This window comes from Tachypleus tridentatus, chromosome 6, assembly GCF_004210375.1.
Source record: "Tachypleus tridentatus isolate NWPU-2018 chromosome 6, ASM421037v1, whole genome shotgun sequence".
NCBI classification, from domain to species: domain Eukaryota; kingdom Metazoa; phylum Arthropoda; class Merostomata; order Xiphosura; family Limulidae; genus Tachypleus; species Tachypleus tridentatus.
In genome coordinates this window covers 12140723-12157266 of record NC_134830.1, presented here as the reverse complement: position 1 = coordinate 12157266, position 16544 = coordinate 12140723, and the positions used below count along the sequence as shown (strand labels likewise).

General features: G+C 34.6%; 1 protein-coding gene and 1 non-coding gene across 2 annotated transcripts in view; one reads left to right on the top strand and one right to left on the bottom strand.

Annotated features, from left to right (window-relative positions):
- The window catches only part of LOC143251934 (dynein axonemal heavy chain 7-like), a 557556-nt gene that overhangs the window by 137755 nt on the left and 403257 nt on the right, over positions 1-16544 (bottom strand). The gene's annotated exons all lie outside the window — the stretch shown is intronic.
- TRNAA-AGC (transfer RNA alanine (anticodon AGC)) lies at positions 13860-13932 on the top strand. The gene has a single exon. It is a non-coding gene; the product is annotated as a tRNA-Ala (tRNA).

The following is a 16544-nucleotide window of genomic DNA, read 5'->3' as shown; positions in this document are numbered from 1 at the left end:
AATTCCTACAATATTAAATATTAATTATTAAAATTTCTAATTTCTTGTCCTTTTCTGTGAGACCTCTGCTATAATGTCCCCTGGATAGTATGGTTTGGTGACAACTGAATTTTGAAAACCTCTGTTAATTGTTTGTTTGTTATTAATTTCGTGTAAAGCCGTTCCTAATTTATTAACGAAAAAACTGGAGAGGAGGCAGCTAGTTCTTAGCACCCACCGCCAAATCTTGGGGTACTCTTTTACCAACAAATAGTGTGATTCACCATCAAATTATAAGGTCCTTACGGTTCAAAGGGCGAACATGGTTAGTGGGAAGGGAATTAGTACTGGCGACCTTCAGACTGCGAGTGAAACGCCTGATCTAGGAGACTCTTAAAGAAAATGGTTAAATGATAGTTCGTCTAATGCCTATTGCAAATGACAATTATTTGTTAGTCATCTTACCCATGTTCAGTAGTTAACAGACATAGTTGTTTTCCTAGTAAAATTCACAGTGTCCTTAGTTTGGCTTCGGTGGTAGGCTCTAATAACAGATAGGTTCGAATACAGTTAAAAAAAACGAAAAATTTCTTCAATGACGAAGATCTTGCGAGATAGGTACTGATTATGGTACCTCGTAACTTCTAATCTAACCCCTTGTATTGCGTAATAACTGTGACTTGATTTCATCTTTGGATTGTTTGGGCTCAGAACAGCTGAAGTGGTATATAACCTTGGAATATATAAACAGACTGGGTTTTCTTTAAACTTGGACAAAGGAGTGCAGGAAAATTTTAATAAAGTGACCAATCATTGAGAAGTAACACAATTACGTCAGACTAACATTCTGCAACTTGAGCAGTCTCGAATATTGTCATTTATTTAGCGATTAAGAAAATGGTCGTCTACAATCAGCATTAAATACAAAATTCTCGTAATCTGAGGGTCGCGGATTCGAATCCCCGTCACACCAAACATACTCGCCATTTCAGCCATGGTGGCGTTATAATGTTACGGTCAATTCCACTATTTGTCGGTATAATAGTAGCTCAAGAGTTGGCGGGAAGTGACGATGACTAGCTGCATTCCCTCTACTTTTACACTGCAAAATTAGGGACGGCTAGCGCAGATAGCCTTCGAGTAGCTTTGCGCGATGTTCAAAAACAAAATCAAACAAACTATGAATATTGAAACGTCCTGCATGGCCAGGTGGTTAAGTCACTCGAATCGTGTTCTGAGGGTCGCGGGTTCGAATCCCCGTCACACCAAACGTGAAGGAGATTCTGCGCTTGGAACGGTAAAGATAGGATATACCTCTGAAAGGCTCTTGAATTCTACGTGTATACAACTTATATTTTGCTTTATATTTTGCCGAGTTCTTACTATTCACTTCGAGTTTCACGCCAGTAGATAGAAAGACAGAAGACATTTTTTACCATTTGAATTAGCCCGAGACAGCAAGTTCAACTTCGATAAACAACGAGGCGACATGCCGGCCAGGGAGTCGGAGACCAGGGAAAACGATATAGCGTCTGAAACTGAGGGGGCAAGCCTGTCTATATCAGGGACAAAAAGTAAGTCTAATGACGGTGGCCCAATAGAAAATGAAAATGTAAAATTAAAATCTTTAATGTTTACAGCAGAAAAAAAATTAAAAGCAAAGTTAACGCCTATTAAAGAAAATACTGTTAGGACTAGAAAAAAAAAGAAAACTAGTTAAAGATATTATACTTTCAGCATCTGAAGATAATGTAGCTAAGATTACGGATATAGACAATAATATGCCAACAACTAGCAGTTCAAGCAACCCAAACCCCACCCTGAATATTCCACAACAAACAAATTCAGACAAAGACGAAGTTCTTTCTGACGACGAAGGCTTCACGCTTGTGCAGAGTCGTAGTCAGAAAAAAATAAATTAAACAAAGAACAACCATCACAGACACACATACACAACTCGCACCAAAATTACCTAAGCACGCAATTATAATCCAAGGAGTTCCTGGTAGTTTCAACCAACCACAATTAGCTAAAGAAATATACAGGTGCGAACCTACCACAAAGATAACTAACATAAAGCGTCTGCCTAGAGGCGGTGTTCTGGTTCAAGGACAGGAACCCGCTGACTTAAACAGTCTACTTAAAGCTTGGCCTTTAGACGCGTTCAAAACAGGAAATATTACAATACACCTACCAGGAACTAAACCAACACCTAAATCTTTGTGATACGAGGTGTACATAATTCAATAGACATAGAAGACATTAAGGAAGCGTTAAGCACACAACACATAAAACATATTTCAGTAGACCGTATAACTTCAAACATTACTAAAAACCCACAAATCTAATCAAAGTAGTCACAGACAACAGCCAGGATATTACACAACTCATTAATAATGGTATCACTATGTGGTATCAAAAGTACACAGTAGAACAAACAAAAACACCAGCAGTGGTTGTCACACAGTGCTACCGATGCCAAAGGTTTGACATGTAGCAGCAGCATGCCAAGCAAATGCGCGTTGTGTGGGCTGTGGGGAGAATCACCACATTACACAGTGTACTAAACAGAACCACAAACCCAAATGCTGCAATTGTGGGGAAGAACACACGGCAAATTATAAAGGATGTCAGAAATATAAATCCATTAAAACACACTTGTACGAAATTAAAAATCCCAACACGAACAAGCCGCCACCACCAAGAACAATTAAGGAACCCACACCTACCACTCCAGCACCACAAAGCACAACTACACAAACAAACACTTACGCTGCAGTGGTTAAAACTTCATCATCCCGACAGGAAAACCATCACCATGTAAAGAGGAAATACCAAAATCACCTCAAAACACACAACCAACAACGATTGAAACCACATTGACATCTGCCATAACTTCCACTTTCTCGGAAATAATGGCAGAATATACAAACCCTACAAACACCAACAGTCTCACAGACATAATAGTTAAAATCATATTGAAAAACATACACAAATTCTTGCCGCAAATTTTAACCTCCATCATAAACTCAACTAAACTTGGATAACTTCACAGTTCTACACATCAATATCCAGGGTGCCCTTGCTTCCAAGAAACATGAGATTGAAGATACAACAAACTCCATAAAACCTGATGTAATTATAATTAGTGAAACTGTCCTATATAACTACCATAGATTCAAAATAAACGGCTACTCCATTATTAGACATGACAGGAAGGATAATAGAGATCCAAAAAGAGGTATTTTATTATTGTATAAGACTGAACTTATAGTTCAGGAACTTAATATCCCTTCCAGCAATGAATCTATAATTATTAATATAAAAACGCAAAATAATACAGACGTTACTGTGGCGGGCATCTACTGCTCGCCTAGTACAGTGTTAGATGTAAATCTATTGAATATATTGTATAATAGCAATTGTAATCTTATTATTATCGGCGACCTAAACAGTAAACATATAGCATTCAACTGTCGTAGTACAAACGCAAATGGCAATTTACTTTTTCAATTTTTGGATGAATCAAACCTGACTTTATTAAACGATGCAACACCGACACATATCTCGTACGCACACGGCACCAGTGAAATACTGGACCTATGCCTGTGTTCGTCAAATATGAGTCGCAAATTCGTAAATTTTCATGTTGGTCACGATTTGGATAGTGACCACCTTCCAGTTTGGTGTATCTTCAATCTCACCCCCCCACTTAAATAAAATGTACCTGACCCTCCTGGGTATTTAACAACATCAATACCCAAATACCCACACAGTCAAACTTCAAACTAAATTTGAATTTTCTTCTAAGTAAACTGACAGACGATTACTAATTATCCTCTCTAATACTTTGCCAATACAACTGGTTAAGCTAATCGGGCGGTAGTTGTTTGGTTTATTCGCTGACTTTCCTTCTTTCTGGAACATTAATACTATTGCTTCCTTCCAAGAAACGGGGATATATCCAGCTGATAGTGAGAGATTAAATAACGCTGTTAGGTGTTCATATAATCTCTGAGTGCCTTGTTTTAGGAGGATAGCTTGAATACCATCTTCTCCAGGAGCTTTGTTTTTTGTGTTTTTAATAGCAGTTACTACTTCTGTAACAGTGATATGTTTTACCAGTTGATGAGTGCTCCAGTCTTTTGTTTTTTCTTGGTGTGTAATATTGTTGACTGGAAATTTAGGTGTAAAAATGCTTCTGTTTTGGTCAATAAAGTTTGTGACTGTATTATAAAAGTATCTGTTCATGTCTGGTTCATGATGTGTTTTGAACGTGTTTTCTAGGTGTTTTTTAAATATCTCGGCTTTTTCTGTGTTAGTGTATGCTGTTTCTCCATCCAGTTCCAGTGGTGGATATACTGTGTTTGTTGTTCCTGTGTTTGTAAATCTTTTCAAATGTGTCCAGAATTGTTTAGGATCAGTTTTATGATTTAGATCGGAACAGAAGGTGTCCCAGTTTTCTTGTTTCTGTTGTCTGATTAAGTTTCGTATTTTATTTCTTATTGTGTTTATCTGAGTTTTAAGTGTGGGGTTGCGATTTTGAATGTACTGTCTGCGGAGTATACGTCTGTTTTTAATTAAGTGTATTATATCTTTATGTGGTTGCCATGAATGAGTTGTTGTGAAGTGTTTTTGTTTCGGTATCGAACTGTTGGCTGCATGTTTTAGACACTCAGAGATGATATGACATTCAAATTTACCAGAAATTCAAAACGGATTTCGAAAAAACCGCCAAACTACAACAGACCACCTGATTCGACTTACAGAATCAATTACCGACAGCTTCAACAAAAACGAATGCACTGTAGCTTGCTTTCTCGACATTGAGAAAGCTTTTGACACAGTGTGGCATAATGGTTTACGTCATAGATTACTTGAAATGGCATTACCCCAAGAAACTATTCGCTGGCTGTCCAACTTCCTGGAAAACAGAATGTGTAAAGTAAATGTAAATGGGGCCCACTCAGGGTCCTTTTCACCCGAAGCAGGAGTCCCGCAGGGAGGGGTTGTTAGCCCTATATTATTTATCATGTACGTGAGTAATATGCCTCTGTCGGACCTAAATTTAGGTTATGCATCACAGTTCGCTGACGATGTAGCAGTCTGGAAAAGTGCCCCCCACTCCGTCAATAGCAGCAACGAACCTACAACCAGTCCTAAATAACATCGAAGAATACTGCCAGAAATACAGAATCAAAATTAATATTCCAAAAACCCAAGTCATATTATTCAGCAGACTGAATAAGCTGAAAAAAGATCCACCAAAACTCTATATGAATGGATCACTTTTACTGACTGCTACTTCTGCTAAATTTCTAGGTCTAACCTATGATTCAAAATTAACGTGGTTACCACATACTGATACGAATCTGGAAAGAGCAAACTACGCAAGAAGTCTTTCAGGTAAAATCCAAGGAACATCACCACACAACATACTTAAAATCTACAAAACATACATTAGACCAACAATAGAATATGCATCACCTGCCTGGATTAACATAGCACCCACACATGTACAGAAACTTCAACGTATACAAAATTCAGTACTAACTTCAGCATATAAAGTACCACGTAGCACCTCAACCACATTCATGCACAAGTATGCAAACATAGACACAATATCTGAAAGACTCTTGCATAATTCTCTAAAATATTTCAGTAAGAATTGGCATAAAAATGACTTAATGTGTAATCTCGACAGATATCACGTACATGATGTAAATGGTCCTAAATACCTCTCCCCTTTTAACATATATTTAAGAAATGTAACACAAGCTGGCCACTATGCACTAGACACTTAGTCCTTGTTTCATTTTATTATTATAATTATTATTTTCTTTTTTAATCATTATTTTTTCTCTCTTTTTGAATTATTATTCAAGTATTGGATAATAATTATTATTATTACTTTCTTTTTTTTTTTGTGTGTGTGTGTGTTACTACAAGTAGTAGTAGCATTTTCTCTATCGGGAAAAAGAAGAAAAATACAAAAAAAAAATATATATATGATAATACAAAAAATAAAAAAAAAAAAGAAGAAAAAAACACAAGAGAAATAATAAAAAGAAAAGAAAAAAAAACTTCTTGTTCGTCCATGCATGGACTGAGCCCTGAAATGGGCCTGAGTATGATGTTATACTTTTACTCTGGCCCAAAGCTTAAAAAAAACAACAAAAAAAACTATAAAGACAGACGCTATAATCCTTCGGGAGTGAGGAAGAGGTCAAATGTACCTGACCCTCCTGGGTATTTAACAACATCAATACCCAACTACCGACACAGTGAAACTTGGAACTTGGATATTGAAACGAGGTAGTTTGTATTGTTTATTTTATAAGAACTGCGTCTCTACTTATCTTACCAAAAAAAGTGTTCAAGAATTATGAAATCTGATGTTTACTCTGATGTGTTTAATCGCATTATTCTGTATTATAAAAACTAAATAAGCTGGGTGTATTTGTAGTGATTGACTTGCAGGGCTGCGTACCAGTAGTTCAGAATTTGAGCCACAGTAGCCCGCTGAAGATACTCTCAACTTTCATCTGTTGAAAGTTATAACCGTGACAGTCAATCTCGCTACTTCGGTAAGAGTAGATGTAAAGGCAGTGAGTGCTTGTCAGTGGTGATTATTACTTCAGTCATTAGTTTCTAAGTTAGCGATAGTTATGCCTGAACGTTATGGAGTTTCTCATATGGCCATTTAGCCTACCTGTCGAGCAATAATATTACGTATCTGAAATGAGTTCATAGTGTTGGTTTTGATCTCACATGAGACAGATTTTACATCGAGTTAGTTTATCAGTAAATAATTTAACTTAAGTTTAAATAATGATAATTTCCCACTGTTATTCTTTTTAGTCAGTTCAGGAGGCCTAAGAATTGTAGCCAGATAGTTGTGATTATACTTACGTTGCCGTATGAGAAAAATGATTAATAAATATTCTGTTAGACAATTTTCGTTTTTCTAAAGAGAAATCAAATTCTAACCATTGTAGTTTATGTGAGTTTTTCATCTGTGTTTTCAGGAACAATACTGTGTTATATCATAAACAACTCCTCTTAAACTTGTTATTATTTATTATTAAGTATAATGCTACACAAGTGGCTATTTGTGCTCTGCCCTCCACGGGTGTCGAAAGCCGAGTTTTAGCAGTATAAGCTTTCAGACATACCGCTATGCCATTGGGAGCTCCTTTTAAAGTATTTCAACACTAAGAGTAATGCTTCACTGCACGAAGAATTTCCCTACTAGACTGAAACAGTAAGACTTAATAAATGTGTCATCAACTTGGATGTGAGCTTGTCAAAAAGAGGAGAAAGTGTCGGAAAGTATTATTTTTTTCCGCTGGGTGTCGCTTTGGGCTAAGAGAACTGGTCTTATAAAGTATGTGAGATTAAAAAATAATGGTAACTGGACAGAACGTAAGGTTTAATATCCAGCACTGCCAAGAACCTGGAAGCGATGTGAAAAGATAAGATTTATGGTCAGTGAGAATCATACCCACATATTTTGTTTTTCCCGTTCATATAAATTTAGACTTGAAAGACTTACTTGTGAGGACTGCAATAAGGCATTAGTGATCATGTACGCCCTCTCTAGTTGACCATCGTCAATAAGATTGATGCAGAAGAGAAGATGAGTGATTCCAAACAGAGAAAAAAGAAGCGCAGTAGCTTTGATGGCTTTCCTGTAAAAACAGTTATTTGTTCTAATCTAACATTTATTTTCATTTGAAAAGCTGTTTACATTTCAAATGAATAAAATCACTAAGATATTTCGTGGATTGTCGTTTTATTTCTAGTGATTCTGAGGCTACGTCTGATTTTTATTTTATAGATTAATTTTGAAAACTCTGATGAATCCTGGAAGCTATATCTAATTATCTTAATATTTAATCTTGTATAACAGTCACAGCCTGATATAAATTTTAGAGTAAAGAGTTAATTTTTTAAAGAATACTCAATTCTATAAATCTCTCAACATCTGGGGTTTCTGATATATAGGTGAGTATATATAAATATAGACATCGTAGTAAATGGAGCGAGAAAGTGTATGAGAACCAACGTATAGTATTTATATATACACCAACTTGTAGTTGTTTGAGTCGAGTTTCTTTTGTTCCTATATTATCATGCTTTTCTCCATGTTTAGAAGAAGTTTTTTTGTCCCCATATATTTTTAAGCTGATGTTTGTACTAAATAGATAAATAATAGAAACCTAATGGGGATCTATGTTTTCATATAATGAGACATACACTATTAAATTGGACAAAAGTCTGGTGTACTTCTCCTGTCAAACCAAAATGAGGCCAGCATGACCAGGTGGTTAAGGCACTCGACTCGTAATCTGAGAGTCGCGAGTTTGAATCCCTGTCACACCATACATGCTCGCCATTTCACCATTGGGATGTTATAATGTGACGGTCAATCCCATTATTTGTTGGTAAAATAGTAGCGGTGGATGGTGATAACTAACTGCCTTCCATCTGGTCATTAACTGCTAAATTAGGGACGGCTAACGCAGATAGTCCTCGTGTAGCTTTGCACAAAACTCAAAAACAAATCGATGTACTTTCGGGAAAAGGCGAATATACAACATTCAAAGAAACAAATAACGATGGGTAAGTTAAACGAAGAAAAACTCCAAAAGTATTTGTAAAATATTAAAGTCACTAGAAAATTTGAAGATATACCACATTCTCTGCTAGTTATATAATAAATATTCAAATAATTTGGTTTAATTGATCCATTAATAGTCATCTCTATGTATCCCAAATCATGACTTTTGTATCTATCCATATAAAAATGACTTTTGTATTTTGGTTTGTTTGTTTGTTTTTGAATTTCGCGCAAAGGTACACGAGGTTTATGCGTTAGACGTCCCTCATTTAGTGTGTAAGACTGAAGGGAAGGCAGGTAGTCATCGCCAACTCTTAGGCTATTCTTATACCAACGAATAGTAGGATTGACTGCCACATTATAATGACCCCACTGCTGAAAGGGAGAGCATGTTTGGGAGAACGAGGATTTGAACTCGCGACCTTCGGATAACTAGTCTAGAGTCTTAACCACCTGACCATGCCTGGCCTCTGTATCCAGGTAGAAATAGTTTTTAAAAGAAGGTTTTGATGTGTATTTTATATCGATATTCTTTCAATCTAAGCAACATTTTTTATTGATTACAGAGCAGGGAATGGCTGAAGAAATATTAAAAATACCACCACTAAAAGAACCAGTAGAATGATAAAAAAGAACAATTGACACTTGTGTAAACATAAGATAGATATTCTTATTTATATTTTATACGTTATTAAAATATCCGTACAGAAATGTTTATCGTAGTTCTAATCACTTCTAAGGTGTTTAAAGGATCCTTGGATTTCTACATAAAGAAATTTCCGTGAAAAAATACAGGGAGTATTTAGTTGTAGAATACATTTTCAAATAATTAAGGTTACTTGAGCTGCTGAAAGCGCCACTAAAACAATCAGTAAATGAATTTTTTGTCCAGGATTATTTATTCTTCAAATACACGTGTATAAAGGTAACTCAATGTCAACGTCTTCGATATAAAGAGTTTTTAATAACTTTTCGATTGAATGCTTTGTAATATCTGTAATAATTCACATTAAGACGTCGACTTCCTTTCTTTGCCACTAAAAACACTAAAGATTGTAACCACTTGTCAAGAGAACTTCTAAGTGTATGTTAAAACACAGAAATGTTTTGTTTTATTTTATTTTATAAAAAGAAACATGAGTGTAATGCAGAAGGAAGAGATTAGCACATAAGAAAATAAACTACATACTATGAGAGCCGTAATCATGGGTCCTGTAAGGATCCATATGTAATATGTTTTTCCGTACCCTTTCTAACATGGCGTATTGAGGTACCGAGCCATGATTATTGACCTTGAAATAATAAATAGTAACGGCAAACCTCAAAATGAAAGACTGCTACAATACTATGGAACGGCAAATTACAACAACAAATAAAAGTGTTACGTCCTGACGTAATACATACTTGTTATAGCATTACATACCCTAGTGAAGCAGATCTTTGGGAAAAGAAACTGTTTGTTGTTTGTTTGTTTTTGGAACTTCGCACAAAGCTACTCGAGGGCTATCTGTGCTAGCCGTCCCTAATTTAGCAGTGTAAGACTAGAGGGAAGGCAGCTAATCATCACCACCCATCTCCAACTCTTGGGCTACTATGATACCAATGAAAAGTGGGATTGACCGTCACATTATAACGCCCCCAGGGCTGGGAGGGCGAGCATGTTTGGCGCGACTCGGGTGCGAACCCGCGACCCTCAGATTACGAAGCGCACGCCTTTACGCGCTAGGACATGCCAGGCCGAATACCACCACTTAAAGAATCAGTAGAATGATAAAAAACAACAAGTGACACTTGTGTAAACATGAGATAGATATTCTTATTTATATTTTTATATGTTATAATAACATCCGTACAGAAATGTTTATCGTAGTTCTAATCACCTCTCAGGTGTTTAATGGATCCTTGGATTTCTACATAAAGAAATTTTCGTGAAGAAATACAGGGATTATTTGTAGTAGAATACAAGTTGAAATAATTAACGTTGCTTGAGCTGCTGAAAGCGCCACTAAAACAATCACTAAATGAATTTTTTCTACAATTATTTATTCTTCTAATGCACATGTATAAAGGTGACTCAATTTTAACGTCTTCCAAAGTAAATAGTTTTTAATAACCTTTCGATTGAATACTTTGTAATATCTGTAATAATTCACATTAAGACGTCGACTTCCTTTCTTTGTCACTTAAAACACTAAAGATTGTAACTACTTGTCGAGATGACTTGAAACTGTATGTTAAAACACAGAAATGTTTTGTTTTATTTTATTTTATAAAAGAAACATGAGTGTAATGCAGCAGGAAGAGATTAGCACATAAGAAAATAAACTACATACTATGAGAACCGTAATCATGGGTCCTGTAACGATCCATATGTAATATGATTTTCAGTACCCTTTCGAACATAGCGTATTGAGAAACCAAGCCATGATTATTGACCATGTAATGGTAAATAGTAACAGCAAACCCGAAAATGAAAGACTGCTACAATACTATGGAACGGCAACCAAACTATGGAACCATAGTGAAGCAGATCTTTGGGAGAAGAAACTTATTATCATTGGACCCCTAGTAGTTACTTCATCACATTTAATCTACACAAGACACTAAGAAATTTATCAGACTTAGTAATTACTTTGACTCATTCACGCATGTAGATCTTAAAAGTCTGTTGGGTAGGTACTTCATTACGCTACTGGCACGTTGTTAAATCACGTGTAATTAACCATTATAACTAATGAACAAAATAAATAAAAGTTCTGCTCACATAATACCTTTCAGGCGTGTTTGTTGAAAAGATTAATGTGTTATGTTTACACATGGAAATGTTACCGTGTTAAAAACAATGAACTCTGAATGATGTTCACTAATATGGATATAACTTCTTAATCTACTCTCTTAGCACACAGCTACACAATAGGCTATCCATGCTCTGTCCACCACGTGAATAAATCCCAGCTTATAAGTCAGCATACTGCAGCTGTGCCACTGGTTATATTGATTTTTGTCAGGTCGTGTTCCATACTTGATGTGAAATATTTTGTTGTTGTTGTTTGGGTTTTCTGTTATGTTTTCTATTTATTTTCCTAAGTAAATACGTTGTGTATATTTAAGGTAAGTATGTTTGTATTTCGTTACGAACAATACACATACTTAGAGTCATTTTCATAGCATGTTTTGACCATTTTATGTATTGTGTTTATACCCCTACCTGTGAGACTGTACTAGTATATATAAAGCACGGTGGTACATTGTAACTGAATAACTGTTATCTAATTAAACGTGGTTCAAGTCTTTCCCATAGAAAAGTTCTTGATGTTTTAATTAAGTATTTATTTTTAAGTTCTTGAGAATTGTTAAAACCTTTTAAATCTTTCAAAGTTTGTTACTGATTAATAAAATCTATATTATATAATTATTTCTAGAATATAATTTAACATTTAGTGTTTTTTTTTAATAATCCAGATGTTATTACATTCATTAAATCATCTGTTAACTTACCAGCTGGGGTGATTTTATACCAAATTATTTTCTAGCTCCTTCATTTGTATTTAAAACTTAGTAATCAAAACTGTTTTAGTGACAAAAGTTTTCATGAGAAAATCGCCAATTAACTGAAAAGCATGAGAAAAAAAGTATAGTAAATGGAGAACAAAAACTGTTTATTTATTTCACTATTTGTTGTTATTGAACAAATCTTAACATTATTGAATTATGTATTGATTTTATTTGCGATACATATTTATTTACATAAAGATTCATTTATTCGCTCAATTTTACTTAAAACAGAATTCATCACTATTATCCCGCGCTGGTACAGTGGTAAGTCTATGGATTTACAACGTTAAAACGAAGGATTCGATTCTTCTCGGTGGACTCAGCAGATAGATCGATGTGGCTTTGCTACAATAAGAGCACAAACATTCATCACCTATAATCACCACATCTGTGTGTGTGTGTGTTTTCTTATAGCAAAACCACATCGGGTTATCTGCTGAGCCCACTGAAGGAAATCCAACCCCTGATTTTAGCGTTGTAAAGCCGAAGACATACCGCTATATTAGCCACATCAAACTAATAAGTTAAAACATTCCAGGCCAAGTATAAGCTACATAACTATCACCATCTTTATAGACATTTCTATACAATGTTTTTTGAAACCGTTGACGATTTAACTGTTGTAATAACATCAGGATTGTTACAAAAGCTGATTAAATTCTCGTGGTTAATGTTGCCCTATGATTCTACTTCCTTGCTTTACGTAATATAACACATTATCTACAACTATAACAAAACTAAATTATTGTTAGATTTAGTACATATGGTAAGATGTCTCATATCAGCTTGATATATGTATTAAATTGTAAATTATTCACAAAGGCTTAAAACTAAGAGCCACATCTAGAATATAAAACTTTATCACTTATATGTTATTACATAAATTTCTGGGCGACCAGCCACATGAATCTGTACAACAGATCTAAGTGGTTATATTTCCTCATGAAGTTTTCTGATATGTTTTGTCTTTCTTCTACTGTAAGACACATCTGTGTTTCTTCTTTCACTGTTATTTAACAGAGACTTATCATTCATGTTCATGAAGTTAGCAGATATATGGCAAAATAAGATATAATTTGTGTGTTGGTTTGGAGCCATTTGGGTGTTACCTGTGTTAACTATTACTAATTTGAAATGATAGACGATACAACAACATCTCGATTTAGTTTTTAGCAACAAATAATAAAATTAACCATCACGTTATAACGCTCTCACAGCTGTAAAGTTGAGCACCATCGGTGACAGGACGTGAACTCGCGTCCCGGTAGTTGTTATTCGATTAACACAAATAAAGACATGTTAATAAAGATGAAGATATGCTGCATTAAAAACATAACATTTACTTACAACTTTGAAATGTTGGTGTTATGTGACAGAAATATTCTTTTATTTTATATTAACTCACTTTTATCATTATACTCATAACTTTGTTTCAAAATAAACCGATCGTATTTTGAGTGAAGAAAGAGACATTACGTGTTTTATTACTTCAAATATTTTATAAAGTTTTTATAGTGTCAAGTGAATCATGAAACCTGTACGTGAAATATGTGTTACCTAACCCGACGTTTACTTACTGACATACTTTCGTATCACTTGCTAAACCACTTCTAATACACTTTAAAAGTTAAAAAAAACAAAAAAAAAACAACACTCGATATTTGTTTTAATTAAATATTGTACCATTAAAGTTTAAGACATAGGGGACGTAGCTCAAGTGGTAGAGCGCTCGCTTAGCATGTGAGAGGTACCGGGATCGATACCCGGCGTCTCCAATCTTCCACTTTTAAAAGGTTTTATGGTTACAAGACACACATTCCGTAAGAAAAAGTATCTGTCTATTACAAGTACATAGTACTCTAAAAATTAAAGGACGAAGTACATATTTCAGTTTTCTCTTGTCATAACTAAATTTATTTATGAAGAACATTTCAGGTTTCAAGTGAAGTTTGAAGCAACTCCAAATGATCTCACCTCACCCAAGAAAAATACAACTCAATGTTCCCGATATAAGGCTGTAACGTGAAACCACGCATTTGTCATTAATTTTCGTCGGTGTGTCACTAAGAGTCATCAATCGACTTTGATGATGAAACCAGGAGAAGAACTCTTATGGTAGGATACCAGATCAATGGCGTCATCGCTTCACAACAGCCAGATAGGACCACTACATCATGACTACCGCTCTACATAAGATGAAGTAATTTATTCTTTCCAGGTTATGTACATTAAACTGTGACTATTTTATCCATACGTAAAGCCTCGTGTGAGTGTTTTAAACACTAAAATATATGAAACTCTTGAACTTGTAACTGCAATCCTGAGAACTTGATAGTTTGTGTTTTTAACTAAGAGTTAGACAAACATGTTTCGTATTATTTGCTAAACTGAAATTACAATCCAACTTACATAACAGAACCAGTTGTCTTTATTAACCCCATCCTACTCGTGTTATTTTTACTTTATAAAATACTTGGATATTGATGTTCAAATTTTGACCTCAGTGGACTTTAACTAAAACTATTATATTATTAGATAACTTTGAAACTCCAAAGAGATATCTCAACTTCATGTGTCAACCAGTAGGGAAGATGGAAGAAACAAGAGAAGCTGACATATTTGTGTAATGATACCAAACCATGAAGAGGGGTATTTGACGCAAATGTATTTGGTGTTTTTTAGTATGGTTACACTACATTGGAACTCAGTCCCTGATCTATTTTGTACTAAGTTATTTTTATTTTTGCATATATTATGTGCTCTAATAAATACACACACTAGTGTCAGTGAAGAAAGTTATAATTGATTTTTTTATTTGTACTTAAACGTATTGTTGAGAAACGGAACGTATATGATTAATAAATTTGAAATATGTACAGTTGGTTGTTTGTTGTGATATTTTTGTACTAAATGGTACATGTTTTGTTCAGGGTTTATTATTAATTCATGGAATATATACAAATGTGTTTTCAGGCATGTGATGAAGCCATGTCTGACTTAGAGAGATGTTGCAGTATATGATAAAGGACTTCCCGAAACATTGAAAGGTTCGAAAATACAATGGCAATTAAATTAATGTCATATTCATTAAACGATTTAAAGATATATTAATAATTCTTTGTTTGTTTTACAATTTAAGAAATCTAAATAATGGGCTTTGTCTAATGATAGTGACGTTTTCCCTGTTAAGCTAAGGTAAGCATCACGAGCAACGTTTACAAATTATCATATAAAAATATAAAGATACAATACTTCTTTAGAATTATGTGAAGCGTTTGTTTGAATTTCTTACAAAGATTCGTGTTAGTATTACGCAATTTAAGTTAACCATGGATTCGGTATGTTTCAATATAGACAAATCTCTACAACCGATTACGTTTTATGCCAGGGGTGGCCAAACTTGCTTAACGTAAGAACCACAAACAATAAACTTCAGATGTTTGAGAGCCGCAAGACATGAACAAATATTATACACACCTTTTTATTGTTACATGTACATATTGTTACATAAATTTTATATAAATGTTAATAAATACATGTACGTAATAATATTTATCCGTGTATGTATTTTTAAACTGTTATTTCCGAATTAGCTCCGTCAGGTGTTGATTTGTAAGGATCGCACGATGCTTTGACTTCACAAACTTTATTACAGGAAACAGTGATTCACAGCAGTATATTGTGCTGAAAGTGAGATGAGTCGCACACTGATTTTTTTTTTCTGTTCAGGATATTTTATTTCTGGAACTTGCTTCCAGAACGCTGTTGTAGAATGGGATTTATGGATCATCTTGTGACCCAGGTCCTCCTGTATTTTTATTAGTTCCATTTCCACAGCAGATGATTCTGTAACAAGATGATCGACAATTGGACAATCATCACTGACCACATCAAGCATGAACGGATTTACAAGAAAGGCGAAGCAGGGTTTAGCTCCTGCAAGTTCTCTAACCTTTCGAGAAAATTATGAAGCAGTTCTTGCATTTATCATTGTATTCTTCCAAGTTGATGTCTTTTATTTCAATATCAAGTAATGTATTTACTCTCATTTTGCGATTGGGAAAGTAACTGAAGTGTCTTGACAATATGTCTCTTTTAAAATGTCTAATTTTATTTTGAAAGATGAAAATTGAGTAAGATCAGAAACAATCTTATCCTTTCCCTGGAGTGCCAAGTTAAAAGTTTGTAGATAAATCATAATACAAGTAAGGAACATTAGATCTTACACCCATTCATCATTTCCTAGATGAGGATAGAATCTTTTCTTTTCTTCAAGAAAAGTAATAATAGGCTTCAACAGATCCACAAAGCTATTTAAGATATTGCTGGTTGACAGCCATCTCACAATGCTGTTTTTATTATTTATATGTGGAGACATTATTAAATC